Raw genomic sequence first — 16,603 nt, 5'->3', positions numbered from 1 at the left:
AAAGGAGTGCACCAAGAGTGTCCACCTCAGGTAACTGGGGAGGCTGAGCCACTGGGCCCTATAGGACACCTAGCACACAAAGCCACTCTATCAACTCAGGGGAAGCAACCAAAATGCGGAGACAAAGAAACAGGTCACAAATGAAAGAAATGGAGGAAAGCAAACGACTGGATATAGAGTTCAAAACCATGGTTATAAGGTTTTTCAAGGATTTTTTAGAAAAGGCCGATAAATTTAGTGAGACCATCGAGGATATGAAAAAGGACCAACTAGAAATTAAGCATACACTGACTGAAATAAAAAATATTATACAGGGATCCAACAGCAGACTAGAGGATCGCAAGAATCAAGTCAAAGATTTGAAATACAAAGAAGCAAAAAACACCCAACCAGAAAAGCAAAAAGCAAAAAGAATCCAAAAATATGAAGATAGTGTAAGGAACCTCTGGGACAGCTTCAAGTGTACCAACATCCAAATTATGGGGGTGCCAGAAGAAGAGAGAGAGCAAGATACTGAAAACCTATTAGAAGAAATAATGACAGAAAACTTCCCCCACCTGGCGAAAGAAATACAAGTCCAGGAAGCTCAGAGAACCCCAAACAAAAGGAATCCAAACAGGACCACACCAAGACACATCCTAATTAAAACGCCAAGAGCAAAAGACAAAAGAGAATATTAAAAGCAGCAAGAGAAAAACAGTTAGTTACCTACAAGGGAGCACCCATACGATTGTCAGCTGATTTCTCAACAGAAACTAAGCAGGCCAGATGGGAGTGGCAAGAAATATTCAAAGTGATGAATAGCAAGAACCTACAACCAAGATTACTCTACCCAGCAAAGCTATCATTCAGAATTGAAGGGCAGATAAAGAGCTTCACAGATAAGAAAAAGCTAAAGGAGTTCATCACCACCAAACCAGTATTATATGAAATGCTGAAAGGTATTCTTTAAGAAGAGGAAGAAGAAGAAAAAGGTAAAGATAAAAATTATGAACAACAAATACATACCTATCAACAAGTGAATCTAAAAATCAAGTGAATAAAAAATCTAATGAACATAATAAACTGGTGAATATAATAGAATCAGGGGCACAGAAAGGGAGTGGACTGACAATTCTCAGGGGGAAAGGCGTGTGGGGGGTGCGGGAAGAGACTGGACAAAAATCGTACACCTATGGCTGAGGACAGTGGTGGGGGGTAAGGGCAGAGGGTGGAGTGGGAACCGGGTAGAGGGGAGCTATGGGGGCGGGGGAAGAGGAACAATTGTAATAATCTGAACAATAAAGTTTATTAAAAAAACAACAACTTAGTGTTGGTAAGCATGTTGAGAAATTGGAACACTTGTGCACTGCTGGTGGAAATGTAAAATGGTACAGCCACTATGAAAAACAGTATGGAAGTTCCTGAAAAAATTAAAATCAAATTACCATATGATCCAGCAATCCTACTTCTGGGTATATACCCAAAGAACAGAAAGTAAGGTCATCAAGAGAACTTTGTACACCCATGCCCGAGGCTGCCTTAGTCACCAAAGCCAAAAGACAGAAACGACACAAGTGTCCATTGATGAATAAACAAAATGTGGTATATCCAGACAACGAGATATTATTTGGCCTTCAATGGGAAGGAAATTCAGACACAGTGCAACATGGATAAATCTTGATGACATTATGCTCAGTGAAATAATCTAGTCCGAAAAAGACAAACACTGTATAATTTCACTTACATGAGGTTCCTAGAGTCACCAAATTCACAGAAAGTAAAATAGTGATTGGTTGCAAGGGGCTGGGGGAACAGGGATCGGAGAGTTGTTTAATGGGAACAGTTTCAACTCTACAGGATGAAAAAGTTCTGGCTGTCTGTTCCACAACGATGTAAGTGTACTTAACACTGTTGAACTATACACTTAAAAATTATTATGGTGATAAATTTTGTTATATTTTTTACCACACACACACACAATGCAAACCACAGTGATCTTGCCCCATCCATTCCAGTGCCGCATGGCATCTGAGCAGTATCCGGAATGACAGCACAGCTCTGTCCTGCTTTGAGGTAAAATGACCATACCAATTTCTCCCAAATGATCTCATACTTTTCCAGGAATGCAGACAAAGTCAACAAAAGTATTCATCCCAAAGGCCGCTATGATGGAGGTGGCCATCTGACAATTTGGGAATGCCTACCCTCTAACTGAAGCTTTTGGTGCTATTAGGCATTCTGCTAACACAAACCCAAGCCAGGCCCCACATCCAACACATTAAGTCCTTTGCCCACATCCCTCCCAACCTCCGTGGGCCTGTAATCCAGGATGTGGAGCCGATGTGGGTTGCGATCACCATGAAGATGCTACTAGCACAGCGGGTGACTGGAAAGGATGGTTCTGGAGCTGCGGGGGGCGGGGGGGAGTAGGGGGGAGGAGAGAGGATGCTTGCACCACCTGCCTCTCTCCAGGCACACAGAGCAGGGAAGAGAAAAAGGGGCAACAACAGCAACAAGGAATTATATGTAAGCAAACACCTAGGTAACCTGCAAGCACTATCTTCCTGCATTTTACATGCCCTCCCCCCTCACACACACACCCCCACACACACACTCTTAAATGACAGCCAATAAAACGTGCGAGATGCTGCTGTCTGACTTTAAGAAAGAGCTTTGCATCAGATATGCGGGCCAAAAGATAACCCCACTCAGAGGGAAACTGGAGGGAAAGAGATAGAGAGAGGGACCATTATTTTTCTTCATATATCTGTGTGGGTTTTTTTGTTGTTTGTTTTTTTTAAATATATTTTATTGCTTTTTTACAGAGAGGAAGGGAGAGGGATAGAGAGTTAGAAACATCGATGAGAGAGAAACATCGATCAGCTGCCTCCTGCACACCTCCCACTGGGGATGTGCCCGCAACCTAGGTACATGCCCTTGACCGGAATTGAACCTGGGACCCTTCAGTCCGCAGGCCGACGCTCTATCCACTGAGCCAAACCGGTTAGGGCCCAATTATTATTATTATTATTATTATTATTATTATTTAAGTAAAAAATGAAGAAAAAAAAAAGCCCATGCACCATAAGGTTGCTGGTTCCATTCCAGGTCAGGGCACATGCCGGCTGTGGGCCCGATCCCCAGTAGGGGGAGTACAGGAGGCAGCCAGTCAATGTTTCTCCCATCCATGTTTCTCTCTCTCCTCCCTTTCTCTCTCTCTCTCAAAATCAATTAAAAAAAAAAATCTTTGGTGGGGAAAAAAAGCTTTGCTCCGGGGCAGAACCAGGACGCCCTCCTCTGTCTGCTTTCTGCCACTGGGCTGGGGCTGCTGACCTGGCTCAGGAGTTTCTACTGGAGCCACTCAGGCTGTAATTGGAGAAGCGTCACTTAAATGTGTGAGCTACTGAATCCCCCTCCCTCCCCCCACCCACACACACTTTTTTTGCTACCCTGTGTTATTTTCCTTTATAAAAGGGGAAAAGGTACAATGAAAATAGTTGTATTCTATGTGGAATGTCCCGGGCGTGGGTACATCTGGCAGCTCTACAGGCACACAGGCATGAACTAGAGTGGCACATGTCAACTATGGGCTCACACACTGTGGGTGAGGAAAAGGAGTTGCAGAAAGATAGATGTGGATATAGATGCAGCTGTAGACACAGGTGAAGATGTGAGTGTCGACACAGATATATGTGCTACCGGAGACAGTGGTATATATCACTTAGGAGTATGAACCCACATAAAAAATACACACACAATGTTAACACCACACAGACCCTATCACTTCAGCAGTTCTGACATGTAGATTCTATCTGTAATATTTTACTTCTTAAGCTGGATGGTGAACACAGAATGTTTGTGTTTGTCTTTTTGGTTTTTAATCAGAACTACTTAAAAATAATAACGATTTAAAAATATACCGCTGTGGGTGCAGGCCCTCAACTCTACTCCTAAACACGACCCTCGACTGTCACTCTGGGACCATCGTCAGCAGCCGGCCTGGGAGAACCAGGGTGGGTCGCGGGAGGGCACAAGAGGCAGAGGGTGCACAGGGAAGGCTGGTGGAGGCCTTGGAGGTCGGTGCCTAGGCAGGCTCACGGTGGCGGGAAGTGCAGGATGCAGAGAGGAGGCCCAGAACAAGAGTCCTGCGAGGAGACAGGATGGAGGATGGAAAGCCGGGCACGATGACTGAGGGCAGCAGAGAGAAGCTCAAAATCGGGACCTGCAGCTGAGCCATCGGCACCGGGCGGGAGAGCAGCAGTCCCCAAGGTCCCTCCACCCAACACCCCCCCTTGCCCAGGGCTGCCTCTCACCCCTTGAGTCCACTCTTTCCAAACTGGCAGGGTCATAGCAACGCTCTCAAGGCCCTGAGAACACTGGGTTTCGCTTCTGCTGCCTCCGTGGCGTTAGGGCAGGAGGGGGGGAGCCAAGCCCCAAGACATGGTGCGCCAGCCTCTCCCGTTTCTCTTTCTGGCCACCCGTTTCCGAAGTGTGAAGTCCGTGGTGTGACACCGTACTGGTTACTGCTGGTGAATTTTTGGAAAGTGTATTTTGCTAGTTTTTGTTCACTTTGCTAGATATTAGGAAAGAGATTCTATGCTGCCCCCTGCCGTGTGAACCTGACGTGTTCATGTCTCTTCTTTCTGAATGGATAGGTAATTCCTAACGTGTCAGATGTGCCTACCAAACACATCCTACGTGAAACACACCCTACTTCATACGTCACACGTATCTGGACTTTTATGTGGTTCCAATCTGGACTTTCATGTGTGAGCTCACCTCACGGGGCATCAACGTCAGCATGGTGGGGGGCCCAGTTGCTGCCCCCCTGTGAGGCGCCTGGGCAATTTGATGAGGGTTTGAAAGCTGGGCTGCGTGGATCAGAGGAGCCTCAGGATGCGTGGGCTTTGGGGGTGAGGGCACCCGGCTTGCTCAACCGGAGAAATGTTGCTGGTTTCTCCTACAACACCACTGCCAGGAAAGATTTCCTTAAAAGAAAGGGTTTTGCTACTAAATAGCTAACAAACCAAAAGCCACTGTGTTACTGCATTTCCCCCTCTTGTTTTATGATGAATGGAAACCACAAAATGAAAAGGGCTGATACTGCCCATAAACGTAGGGCTCACATCTTTCACGTTCACCAGCCCACATGGAGCATATAGCCCACTGGGAAGCAAAATTCAGAATGAAAGATGTGTCAAGAACCGGAAGTGGAGGGCAGGGGGCTCTGCTAGTGGTAGGGTGTGGAGGACCCCCCCCCACCAGAGACTGAGCCTTCCCACAGTGCTGGTGCCCACTGGGGCTGTGTGGGTGCCATGTCCCTCCCGCCACCCCAGCTTTATAATAGTTCCCAGGGCAGTCAGTGACCAAGCCCACAGGGACTGGGGAACAGCCCCTGACCAGACCTACCTGGGCAGCAATGGCCCGCTGTGCCCTGGGCCGCATGGAAGCCCCAGGGCCATGACAGGCCGGAACCGTGCACATGAGGAGGGGCGGGAAGTGGCCGGGAGAGGCGATGACAGAAGAGAATAAAGCCAGCTTCTGGCAGTTGATTTTTGAAGAATTACTTTGTTTATTTCTTAAAAGATGCCTAACATTCATGCAAGATGAAAAGAGTTCCGGGGATTGGTTGCACAACAATGAGAATATAATTAGTACTACTGAACTGTACACTTAAAAAAGATTAAGATGATACGTTTTGTGTTATATATATTTTACCATATTAAAGAAAAACGGGGGAGAGGGGGTGCCTGGGATCTGAAGCAGAGCCAGCTTGCTGTCTGCATTCCATCCCATTTTTGTTTGCTCCCATTTACTGGCCCTCACTTTAATTTTTATCATTTTTTTTTTAGTTTTTAATCCTTACCTGAGGATATTTTTCCATTGATTTTTAGAGAGTGGAAGAGAAGGGAAAGACAGAGAGAAATATCAATGTGACAGAAACACACATTGGTTGCTTCCTGCGCACGCCCTGACCAGAGCCCGGGCCGGGAAGGAGCCTGCAACCCAGGTATGTGCCCTTGACCGGCATCAAACCGGGGGCGCTTTAGTCTGCAGGCCGATGCTCTATCCACTGAGCCAAGCCCGCTGGGGTGCGACCCGCCCTTCAAACATGAGATCTCTGAGGAATGCATGAAGTGGTCGCCAGCCATCATCTGGAGGCACCAAGTGGCCACAGAGCCAGGCTGGGAGGCGCCGGGCACAGAGGGGACACTATGTGACAGTGAAAGGGGCAGGCTGGCCGTGTGAACACTCAGCGGTCAGTGAGGGGACAAATCGCCAGCGGGGTCCACTGCTGACTCGGGGCTTGGCGCTGCACAAGATCGTGACCCCAGCCCCTTGAGTCCAGCCTGACGTCTTGGGAGAAAAAGAGCATAAACCCCAGCATAATCATCAAAACCAGGGTTAGGAAAGGTGGTTTGGGGAAGAGAATTAAAATAGAAACTTTCGTCTCTTCCTGCCCAAGCCACCAAAGGCCCTGGAATCTGGCCACGGAGTCTTGAAAGGACGATTCTGGTCCGGGTCATGTCCCTGCCCCCAGGAGCTCTCGCCCAGGCCACCAGGGGCCTGCACCCCCAGGAGCCGTCAGCTCAGGGCTGGCACACCCCTCCTCCGCTGTCCCTGTGCTGTTGGTGGCTTTCACACACATCACCTTGGAGACCTGAGCCTAAGCTTATGTCATGGTGAGTCCTCCTAGTCTTTCAGGTGTGACTTCCTCAGAGGGACCCTTCCTGACGGCCCCCAGTCTGATGTGGCCCCTCCCCCACACTTACATAAATATTTATGTACAGGGCTATCACCTGCTCAAGTCTCTTTCCCCCACTAGCTGGCCTGCTCGGTTCCATTCCCCAAGTGCCGTGGTCGGCAAACTGCAGCTCGCGAGCCACATGCGGCTCTTTGGCCCCTTGAGTGTGGCTCTTCCACAAAATACCACGGCCTGGGCGAGTCTATTTTGAAGAAGTGGCATTTGAAGAAGTTTAAAAAATTGGCTCTCAAAAGAAATTTCAATCGTTGTACTGTTGATATTTGGCTCTGTTGACTAATGAGTTTGCCGACCACTGCCCAAGTGCCTAGCAGAAGTAGCCCCTCATTGAAGGAGAAATGGAAAAGGGCAGCTCTGAAAAATGAAAAGACGCATGCACTGTCACTCAGCAAATCCACGCTAAAGCCAGATGGAGCTTGCGCGCCCTCCCTCCCCCAGACAGGCCCTCCAGGGCAGCGGCCTGGACTTGGGGGACACAAGCTTTTCAGGAACCTGCTGCTCCTAAAAGCTGCACCGTTTTCAAAGTTGAGCATACTTAGGGAACAGCTATTGTAAGCATCGCTGACGCATCGTTGGCTCAGCGTCCCGGCCCTCTCTTCAGGAACCTTCTCCTCAGGAAGCACCTGGACTGACATCACTCTCCTGCTCTCCTGCCATCCAGCAGAGGACGGGGCATCCTGTGCTGTGTCCTCCCAAGGCAAACACAGCGCAGCTCCAGGAGGGGCCAGGCGCTTGGCCACGGGACACAGCTCTGTGCCAAGGGAAACTGCACGCTGCAAACAAAGACCCTCTCCTTGCTCTGAGGACACACGGCAGGCACCTCAGTCCCCAGCGGGGAGAGGGGCCCGGACCCCACGGGGCACAGGCAGGCCCTCCCAGTTCCACGTCCCCACTGCGTGAGCTCACCTGCATCAAGTACAAGGACAGGCACAACTCTTCCGTGGTGACGGCAGTCTGTGGGCGGGGTGGGTGGGGCTCATGGGAAAGGTCGTGAGGAACTTTCCAGAGTTCTGGAAATGTTCTCTCTTAATGGGATGCGGGTTCCTCTAATGGGAAACAAGACCTGTGCATTTCATTGGATAAAAATTGTGCCTTATTTCAAAACAAAACAAAGTAAAACCACCCCACACCCATTAGGATGGCTACTATGGTTGTTTTTAACAGCACGGAGGGCTTTTGTTTTTTGACATTTATCATGCCATGAATTCGTAAGAAATGGGGTCCAGCAGCCCAGGCTCCTTCCCATTGGTTCTCACAGTGAGCTCCTCTGGGGGGAGCAGGCTAGCGCTCTGGTTGAGCCCAGCTGAGGGCTAGAGACCCGCAAGTCACCAAGGGCCAACCCAGGCCTGCCGGGCCCTGCACAGTCCTTCCATGGCTTCTCAGCTCCTCCTGCCATGGCCTGGGGTCACTTCCCAGAGCAAATCTAGAACTGCTACCCGTGGAGCAGACAGTGCCGAGAAAGGCCTGGTGCCACGGTCACATGAATGGACTGTTGTCACACACACACACACACACACACACACACACACACAGGCTGCTGTCACACAGATGGACTGGCACAGGCAACTCCCTCTTGGAGTCACCCTGGCAGCATAGGGAGAGGTGTCCCCACATCAGTGTCCTTTGAGGAGCATCCTGTGAGCCCTGAACAGAGGCCTGCCTGCCTACCAGGGGCCCACAGCAGCCTCAAGTCCCCTCAGTAAAGTACAGGCGACTGCTGCGAGGTCTCAGACCCTGAGCAGCCACGGGTACAGGACAATGAGTCGCAGCGTGACCCCTGCCCTCTCTCTAGGAAACACGGCGGTCACTCCCAGCACACGGCTCTGCCACGCTGATTAAGAGCCAACGGTTTAAGCTGACCACACGAAATGCTACTACAACCTGAATTTTCTGTCATCGCAGGAAGGAGAACTCTGCCTGGAAAGGGCCTGAGAGCAAACATTTTCTGCTCTGCAGGCCACACGGTCTCAGTTGTCCCTTGCAAGCAGCCACAGGCAACAGGTAAATGGATACACGGGACCGTGTTCCAATAAAGTTTTGTATGAACACTGAAATTGGAATTTCATGTACTTTTCACAGGTCACAAAATCTTTTTCTTTTCATTTTTTTTTCAATCACTTAACAATGCAACAACCACTTTGAGCTCCTGAGCCATTCATTCAGGGGGGTGGTGGGCTCCGGCGGCAGGTGTCCTGCAGGTGGCCCTCACCGCCCCTCTCCCCAGGGATCGGCCTCGGGCAAAATATGAAGCCACAATGACATCAGCTGCAGAGGAAGCAGAGTGGGTAAACAGAGAGAGAAAGCGGGGCCAGAGGGTCAAAGCCCACGCACCCAGCGGCCTGGACCCACGCCCAGCACTGATGTCATCACTCAGAGAGTCACTCAGCCTCCGAGGTCTTTAACATCACTCTTTCCCCTCCCAAGGCTGCTCAGAAACACTTGCGAACCGATTCATATCCTTGCAGACCTTTGCACTAGAAAATTAATCCAGAAACGGTACAAGCCAGTCACTGTCCCCAAGGAGGGAAAGCCACACTCCACATACACTTTGGGCCTTGATGCAGGTGCACAGACTGCATCCCAGCCCTGGTGACACAGGGCTGATGAGGGCTAAGATGCTCCAGCACCATCCATGGCCGCACAGCCCCGTCCTGTCCCCACTCCTGCCATCTGTGCACACCTGTAGCAGGTGCAGCGGGACCTCAGGGCCAGGCCGCTCCCATGGGCTCTAGGCTCACACACCTATGGCCAAGTGTGACAGAATCTCCTCTACGACCCTTCTCCAGGTCCGGATCCAGAAACACACCCTTAGATTTCGTTTCTCAGTGCCTGTCTCTCACCTACAAAATAGGAACGAAATATCTATGCCCCTTACAAGTCAGGATTGGGACAAAACAGAATAAAAGACTCGGAGAGCCCCCAGCCCCACGCCAGGCAGGGGTGTGGGTTAATTAAACTGGCTCCCTGCTGCACCCATTCTGTGAAAACTAGAGGAAAAGTGACTCAGTGGAAAGAACTGCATGCAGCAGGCTTTAGGACAGTGTTTGGCACACAGATGTTCAATCAGTGCCAGCTATGGCCACTATAAAGACTGACCTCAGACAGCTCCATCCAGGCCCAGACCAGGAGGACTGAGGGGCCACACATGGAGCCCACCTGGCTCGAGCATGCCTGTCAAGATGGCGCCTGGGGAGGAGAAGGCCCCACTGAAGCTCCACTTCCAGGTAATCGGGAGGGAAGCAGCCCGCGGGCAGCTCCGAGAGAAGCATGAGATGGAAGTCAGTGTGTAACCGGTGTAGCTTTTCTGTTGGGGAAGATGAAAACCTTCTGGAGAAGGTGGTGGTGATGGCTGCACAACTATGTGAATGTGCGTAATGCCACTGAGCTGTGCACTTAGAAATGGTGCAAAGGGTCAATTTTATGTTATGTGTGTTTTACTAGAAAAAACAACAAGGATAGATCACTTTGGGGGGAAATTTAAAAAAGAAGAGTGTCCGGAAGCACTTCCAAGGTCATACTTAGATTTTTGCTTCCTAAGTCAGGAAATATGTAACTTTGCGTTTGATTTATTCCCCTCTTATCAGCACTTCCAACGACGAAAACCGGGAACTGGTGCTCTCACAGTCACTGAGCAAAGATTAAAGTGTCCAGCACCCACCGCAGCCTGCCAGCCTGCTTCCCGTCAGGCCTGCTTCCGCCGCTCTGGTCTGGGATGGTCTGAGGACAAGGACACAGCCAGTCCTCAGGTCGCTGATGAGAGCGTGGGGATTGCGCCTTTGCCCAGGGGTCGTACAGCCTCTCTCTAACTCATGTCAGATCAGAGGGCACCCCCTCACAAGAGTCTCTGCAAACCCAGCTCCTGGGAGGCGGACGCCACACGCACTGGCTGAGCCTGCGCATGCAGGGTTGGTTGACAGAGGGTGATGCTGGCTCCTCCCCTGGGGTGTCCAGCCGTGGAATATATGCGTGTGCCCTGCCCCCAGGTGATGACTAATGTCTATCCAGGCCCCAGGAGACAGGGTGGCAGCAGAGGTTGGACAAGGAGGCTGAGCAGCCCCAGTAGAACCTGTGTGTGTATGTATGTATGTATGTATGTATGTATGTATATATGTATGTATGTATTTTGATCCTCCCTGAGGATATGCTCGTTGATTTTTTAGAGAGAGGGAGAGGGAGGGAAAGAGAAAGTGAGAGAGGTGAGAGAGAACATCGATGGATTGCCCTCCATAAGTGCCCCAACAGGGGATTGAACTAGCAACCTAGGTATGAGCCCTGACTGGGAATCGAACCCGCAAACTTTCAGTATACCGGATGGCACTCCAACCAACTAAGCCACACTGGCCGGGCTCAGCGAACTGTTTTTAAAACAAGTAAACTTGTTCGAGTCCCAGTCAGGGCACATGCCCAGGTTGTGGACTCGGTCCCCAGTGTGGGGAGGGGAGGTGTAGAGGGGAGCCAATCGATGTTGATGTTTCTCTCTCATCGACGTTTCCACCTCTTTCTCCCTCTCCCTTCCTCTCTAAAAAAATAAAAACATAAAACAAGTGAACTTGCTTCGGGAATCTGGAGATGGTAACAGCTTGGCTATACCAATCCTCATGACAGGGACCTGCCCTGGGAACACTAGACTCCGAAGTTCCTACGTCTGTAGCCCTAGAATGTAGTTCGAGGGAAGAGGCTTGTCCCAAACAGATAGCTGATCGAGGTGCATTCCTAAACCCAATGCACCTGAAAGACCAAGCACTAAAGAAGTATATGGTTTTCTCTCCACAGTCCTTTGCAACATCCTGCCACTTGTGAGAAACATTTCAGAGAATAAGCAGTTTTTGAGAAAACAGGAAAGATAAACTCTGAGTCTTTACATAAATATGTATTCTACCAAAATCTAAATTTAATCTATGGACTACCACAAGACAAATCAAAGGGTTGCTGAGCAGTTACTCACACAGAAAATGGTATCTCAATGCAGAGCTTTGAACTGTTTATAATAATACAATAGATGCACAATCGCGCAGGAACACGGTTATTCTGCCTTTGAAGCCTCCTGCAGTTCAAGAATTACACAGGCAGGAAGCAGAAATCAGTGCTTTGATTTGTTTAAAATAAATTAAACACACTGGCAACCATATTTCCTCTTGTTCAGAGGAAGGTACAGAAGATCAAAAATACCAGGTGACTGAAATGAAGAGCCAGTCTTCTTCAATAGCAAAGCCCCCCAAATATTGGTCCTTCACATACATTCGAAGACCTTACACCCACAAATTTTAAAGAGATTACCACTGTTCAAAATAATTCTGGCCCGGCCTTTATAGCTCAGTGGTTGAGTGTCGACATATGAACCAGACGGTCATGCTTCAATTCTGGATCAGGGAACGTGCCCAGGTTGTGGGCTCGATCCCCAGTAGGGGTCGTGCAGGAGGTATCCAATCAATGATTCTCTTTCATCATTGATGTTTCCCTCTCTCCCTCTCTCTTCCTCTCTGAAATCAATAAAAAATATATTTTTAAAAATAATAATTCTGGATTTCTTTCAGATTGCAGGGAATCCAAATAAATTTTATAATCATTTTATTTTTATTTTTTAAATATATTTTTATTGATTTAAGAGAGGAAGGGAGAGGAAGAGAGAGATAGAAACATCAATAATGAGAGGGAATCATTGATTGGCTGCCTCCTGCACGCCCCCTATTGGGGAACAAGCCCGCAACCTGGGCATGTGCCCTTGACCGGAATCGAACCCGGGACCGTTGAGTCTGCAGCTGACGCTCTAAACACTGAGCCAAACTGGCTAGGGCTAGAATCATTTTAGAATTGAGTCTTTTATTTTACCTTTGAAATTCAAACCTATATTTAGTGTGGCTGAAACACTCCCCTCTCCACTAAATCTTGCTGAAATAAAATAAAATTCACAATGGTGAAACACTGTGGGAAATTAAATGCCAATTATAGAGGAATGTCTAAATCAATTATGATATATTAACCTGACAGATTATCATATGGCTATTAAAAAAGAAATAATGTGACATGTAAAAGATGTTTACAAGCAAAGCTGAGCAGAAAGAACCTAAATTGCCTGTACACCAAGATTCCAACAATGCAAAATGTGTGTCAGCATGATTAAAGACCAGGAGGAAGTCCGGGGGATGAAAGCAGCTATTATACTAGGATGGTGGGAATATGAGTGAAATGTTCTCTCATTTTTAAAAATGTTGTTGTAATAACCCTTGTATAATTACAAAGGTTTTTAGAAAATCTACCTAACGCCCAGCTCTCAGTACTATTCAAACTTAACAAACAATAATAATAGGAAAGAACCAGGAAGTGACCCACCAACTCCCATAAGGGCGAGAGCAGAACTCTTCTGGGCAGACTTCCTGTGCGCCCAGCCGGCAGAGCCCGTGCCACCCATGTCCTCAGGAAGAGCTGGGAGGACAGCAGCCGCATGGGGAATGCAGAGCTGCAAAAGTGCCCCTCAGGCCCCCCACCACACACACACATTTTCTCCTTGTCAATGCCAGTTTTAAGGAAGGGGAAATCTGTATTGCTATGGACTTGTAAGTTGACCATGTGAGGGCTTTCTACATCGTATGAACAGGCCACAAATCCTCACGTGAACCACCCTGTAGGAACAGCAATGATGATCGGGTGATGGCACCAGGAAACGTAGAGCAGTCACACTGGGCCAGACTCTGTTCCAAGGAATCTGGAGAGAACATGTACATCCTTGTGAGCACAGTAAACTAATGGCTGCAAACAGCCCTGAACAAAACCAGGTGTGTGAACCCCTGGCTCAGGTCCCAGGCAGGGACACCTGCAGCATCGTCACAGGCTTGCTCTCGCCATTAAGATGATTCCACCAGGCTGTCTGCATACTCCAGGCACACAGAGAAGCCATGTGCTCTGCTGCCTGATGCACTTCCTAAAGCACATGTGAAAAGAGAAGGGCAGGAGTGAGGACCACTCCCAAGCCCTGGCAATGCCATCACTGGATGTGTGAGCTGCAGGACTCACTCAGCCTCTGTGAGCCTCCCCTTCCTGTTCCCTAAGATAAAGGGATGTGGGGCCACGCCCCTGCACTACGTGGTCCCTTCCACAACACTCACAGCCCCCATCCATTTGCTGTGCACATGCATCTGCGCACGTCTCCAGGGGCTTCAGGCCACTGAATCACTGTGCTGCCTTTCTACTGCAGCCCTCCGGAGCCCTGGGAAACCCAGGTGAGAGGTGTGGACTGCGAAATCTGCAGATGTCAGATGTACTGATGTCTGGTGATGACAATGGTGATACCAGCTAGCACTTGTTACAGCATTTACATTTGCCCAGCCCTTGCTAACCCATGCTATCTAATAAAAAGGGAATATGCTAATTGACCCTCAAGCTGTCACAAAGATGGCAGTGCCCACAGCCAATAAGGCGGGAATATGCTAATTGACTGCCCCACCCTCAAAGATGGTGGCACCCACAGCCAATAAGGAGGGAATATGCTAATTGACTGGTCCCGCCCTCAAGATGGCAGCACCCACAGCCACAAGATGGCAACCCAGTTCCCTCAGCCCCGCCTGGCCGCTCCGTGCACCTGCCTCCGGAGTCTCCCAGTCCCGTCAGCTCCCCAGCCACCCAGGGCCGGCCCAAGGCACAGGCAAGCCTTGGATGGCGACTGCCCAGCCAATGCCCGAGGCGCAGGCAAACCTCAGATGTCAACTGCCCAGCTGCCCAGGCTCAGGTAACCAGGGCTGGCTGAGGCTTGCGCTGCCGGCAGTGGCAGCAGCAGAGGTGTGATGGGGGCATCACCTTCCCCTGATCGCCGGGTCCCCTCCCACCCCTGAGGGGGCAGGCCGGGCTGAGGGACACCCCCCCACACTCCAGTGCATGAATTTTCATGCACCGGGCCTCTAGTTTACATATATTTGCTCATTTAAACTTCACAGCCACCTTTAAGAATGATGCCCTGACCGGATTGGCTCAGTGGATAGAGCATCAGCCTGTGCACTCAAGGGTCCCGGGTTCGATTCTGGTCAAGGGCATGTACCTTGGTTGCAGGCACATACCCAGTAGGGAGTGTGCAGGAGGCAGCTGATCAATGTTTCTAACTCTCTATCCCTCTCCCTTCCTCTCTGTAAAAAAAATCAATAAAATATATATTTTTTAAAAAGAATGATAATATTATGGTTGTCTATATTTTAGAGATGAGGAAATTGAGGCACAGAGAACTGAAATTGCTCAAAATTGTGGTTCATCACATCAGAGATGTTGGAGAAATTGGTTCCCTTGTGCACTGCTGGTGGGAATGTAAAATGGTTCAACTACGATGGAAAAGAGTTTGGTGGTTCCTCAAAAAGTCAAACATAGAATTACCATATGACCCAACAATTTGATTCCTAGGTGTACGTTCTAAAGAACTGAAAGCAAGGACTCGAACAGATGCTCATGCATCCGTGTTCACAACAGCGTTATTCACAAGGCAGAAAGAACTGAAGTGTCCGTTAATAGATACATAGATATACAACATGTGATCTAGTCATACAATGGAACATAATTCAGCCATAAAGGGAAGGAAACTCTGACAAGTACTACAATGGGGAAGAACTTTGAAAACATGCTAAGTGAGACTCTTCGCCTCTCCTCTCCCGCCTCAACTACCACAACCCTGCCAACTTCAACTGCAAAGATGAAACAATTTAGAAACTTTATTGTTTGGCTTGAAGACCAGAAAATCAGACACTACAAGATGGAAGACAGAGGTAATTTAAGAAACATCCACAACAGTAACTGGCCCAAGTTCTTTGAAAAGTATCTCACAGATGTTAGCTGTCCTTTCAAGATTCAAGATCGACACGAAGCAATTGAGTGGCTTCTTGATTTAGCTGTTAGACTTGACTATGGAGATAACACTGAAAAATATAAGGACTCGGTATCTGATAATACAAAAAATGCTGACAATGCAGCGAAAAATGCAGAGCCATTGATCAATTTGGATGTTAATAATCCTGATTTTAAGGCTAGTGTAATGGCTTTGGCTAACCTTCAGATTCAATGTCATGATGATTACCTGGTAATGCTTAAGGCAATTTGCATTTTGGTCCAGGAACGCCTGACACAGGATGCAGTTGGTAACGCAAATCAAGCAAAAGAGGGGTTGCCTGTTGCTTTAGACAAACATAGTCTTGGTTTTGACACCGGAGATGCAGTTCTTAATGAAGCTGCTCAAATTCTGTGATTGCCACATATAGAAGAGCTCAGAGAGCTACAGACAAAAATTAATGAAGCCATAGTAGCTGTTCAGACAATTATTGCTTTTCCAAAGACAGACCACAGACTGGGAAAAGTTGGAAGGTGAACCTTTTAGGATTTCAGCCTCTCGCCTGTTTAGTACAGTTGGGAAGCATGCACACCGTGGTATGTGTTTCAAAACCAAACATCACATTTTCAAGGGAAGAATCCCAGAAAACTGACTATGTTTTAGAGATTTACCATCATTGCTATTTCTTTAATAAAGTTTGGGAAAGCGGAAAAAAAAAAAAAGAAAAGAAAACAAGCTAAGTGAAATAAACCAGTCACAAAAGGACAAATTCTGTATGATTCAACTTATATGAGGTACCTCAAATAGGCAAACTCATGGAGACAGAAAGTAGAACACAGGTTACCAGAGGCCTGAGAGAAGGGGAATGAAGAGTGATTGTTCAATAGATGGAGTTTCAGGTGGGATGATGAAAAAGTCCTAGAATATGTATACAGGGTGTCCCCCAAAAATGTATACACACTGTAACAGCTGATAGCTCTGCCCTAGCTGGTTTGGCTCAGTGGATAAAGCGTCGCCTGCAGACTGAAGGGTCCCAGGTTTGATTTCAGTCAAGGGCA

General features: G+C 48.4%; 1 pseudogene across 1 annotated transcript; it reads left to right on the top strand.

The window, feature by feature from the left end:
* Window positions 1–9,912: 9,912 nt before the first annotated feature.
* On the top strand, window positions 9,913–16,082 carry LOC308238209 (RNA transcription, translation and transport factor protein-like; annotated as a pseudogene). Its single transcript has 3 exons — window positions 9,913–9,969; window positions 13,938–13,962; window positions 15,354–16,082. The product of its transcript is annotated as an RNA transcription, translation and transport factor protein-like (transcript).
* Window positions 16,083–16,603: the final 521 nt, after the last annotated feature.

Source organism: Plecotus auritus, assembly GCF_963455305.1.
Source record: "Plecotus auritus genome assembly, chromosome: 13".
NCBI lineage: Eukaryota > Metazoa > Chordata > Mammalia > Chiroptera > Vespertilionidae > Plecotus > Plecotus auritus.
Note: the sequence above shows the minus strand (reverse complement) of the source record. Positions and strands in the feature narration are given on the sequence as shown.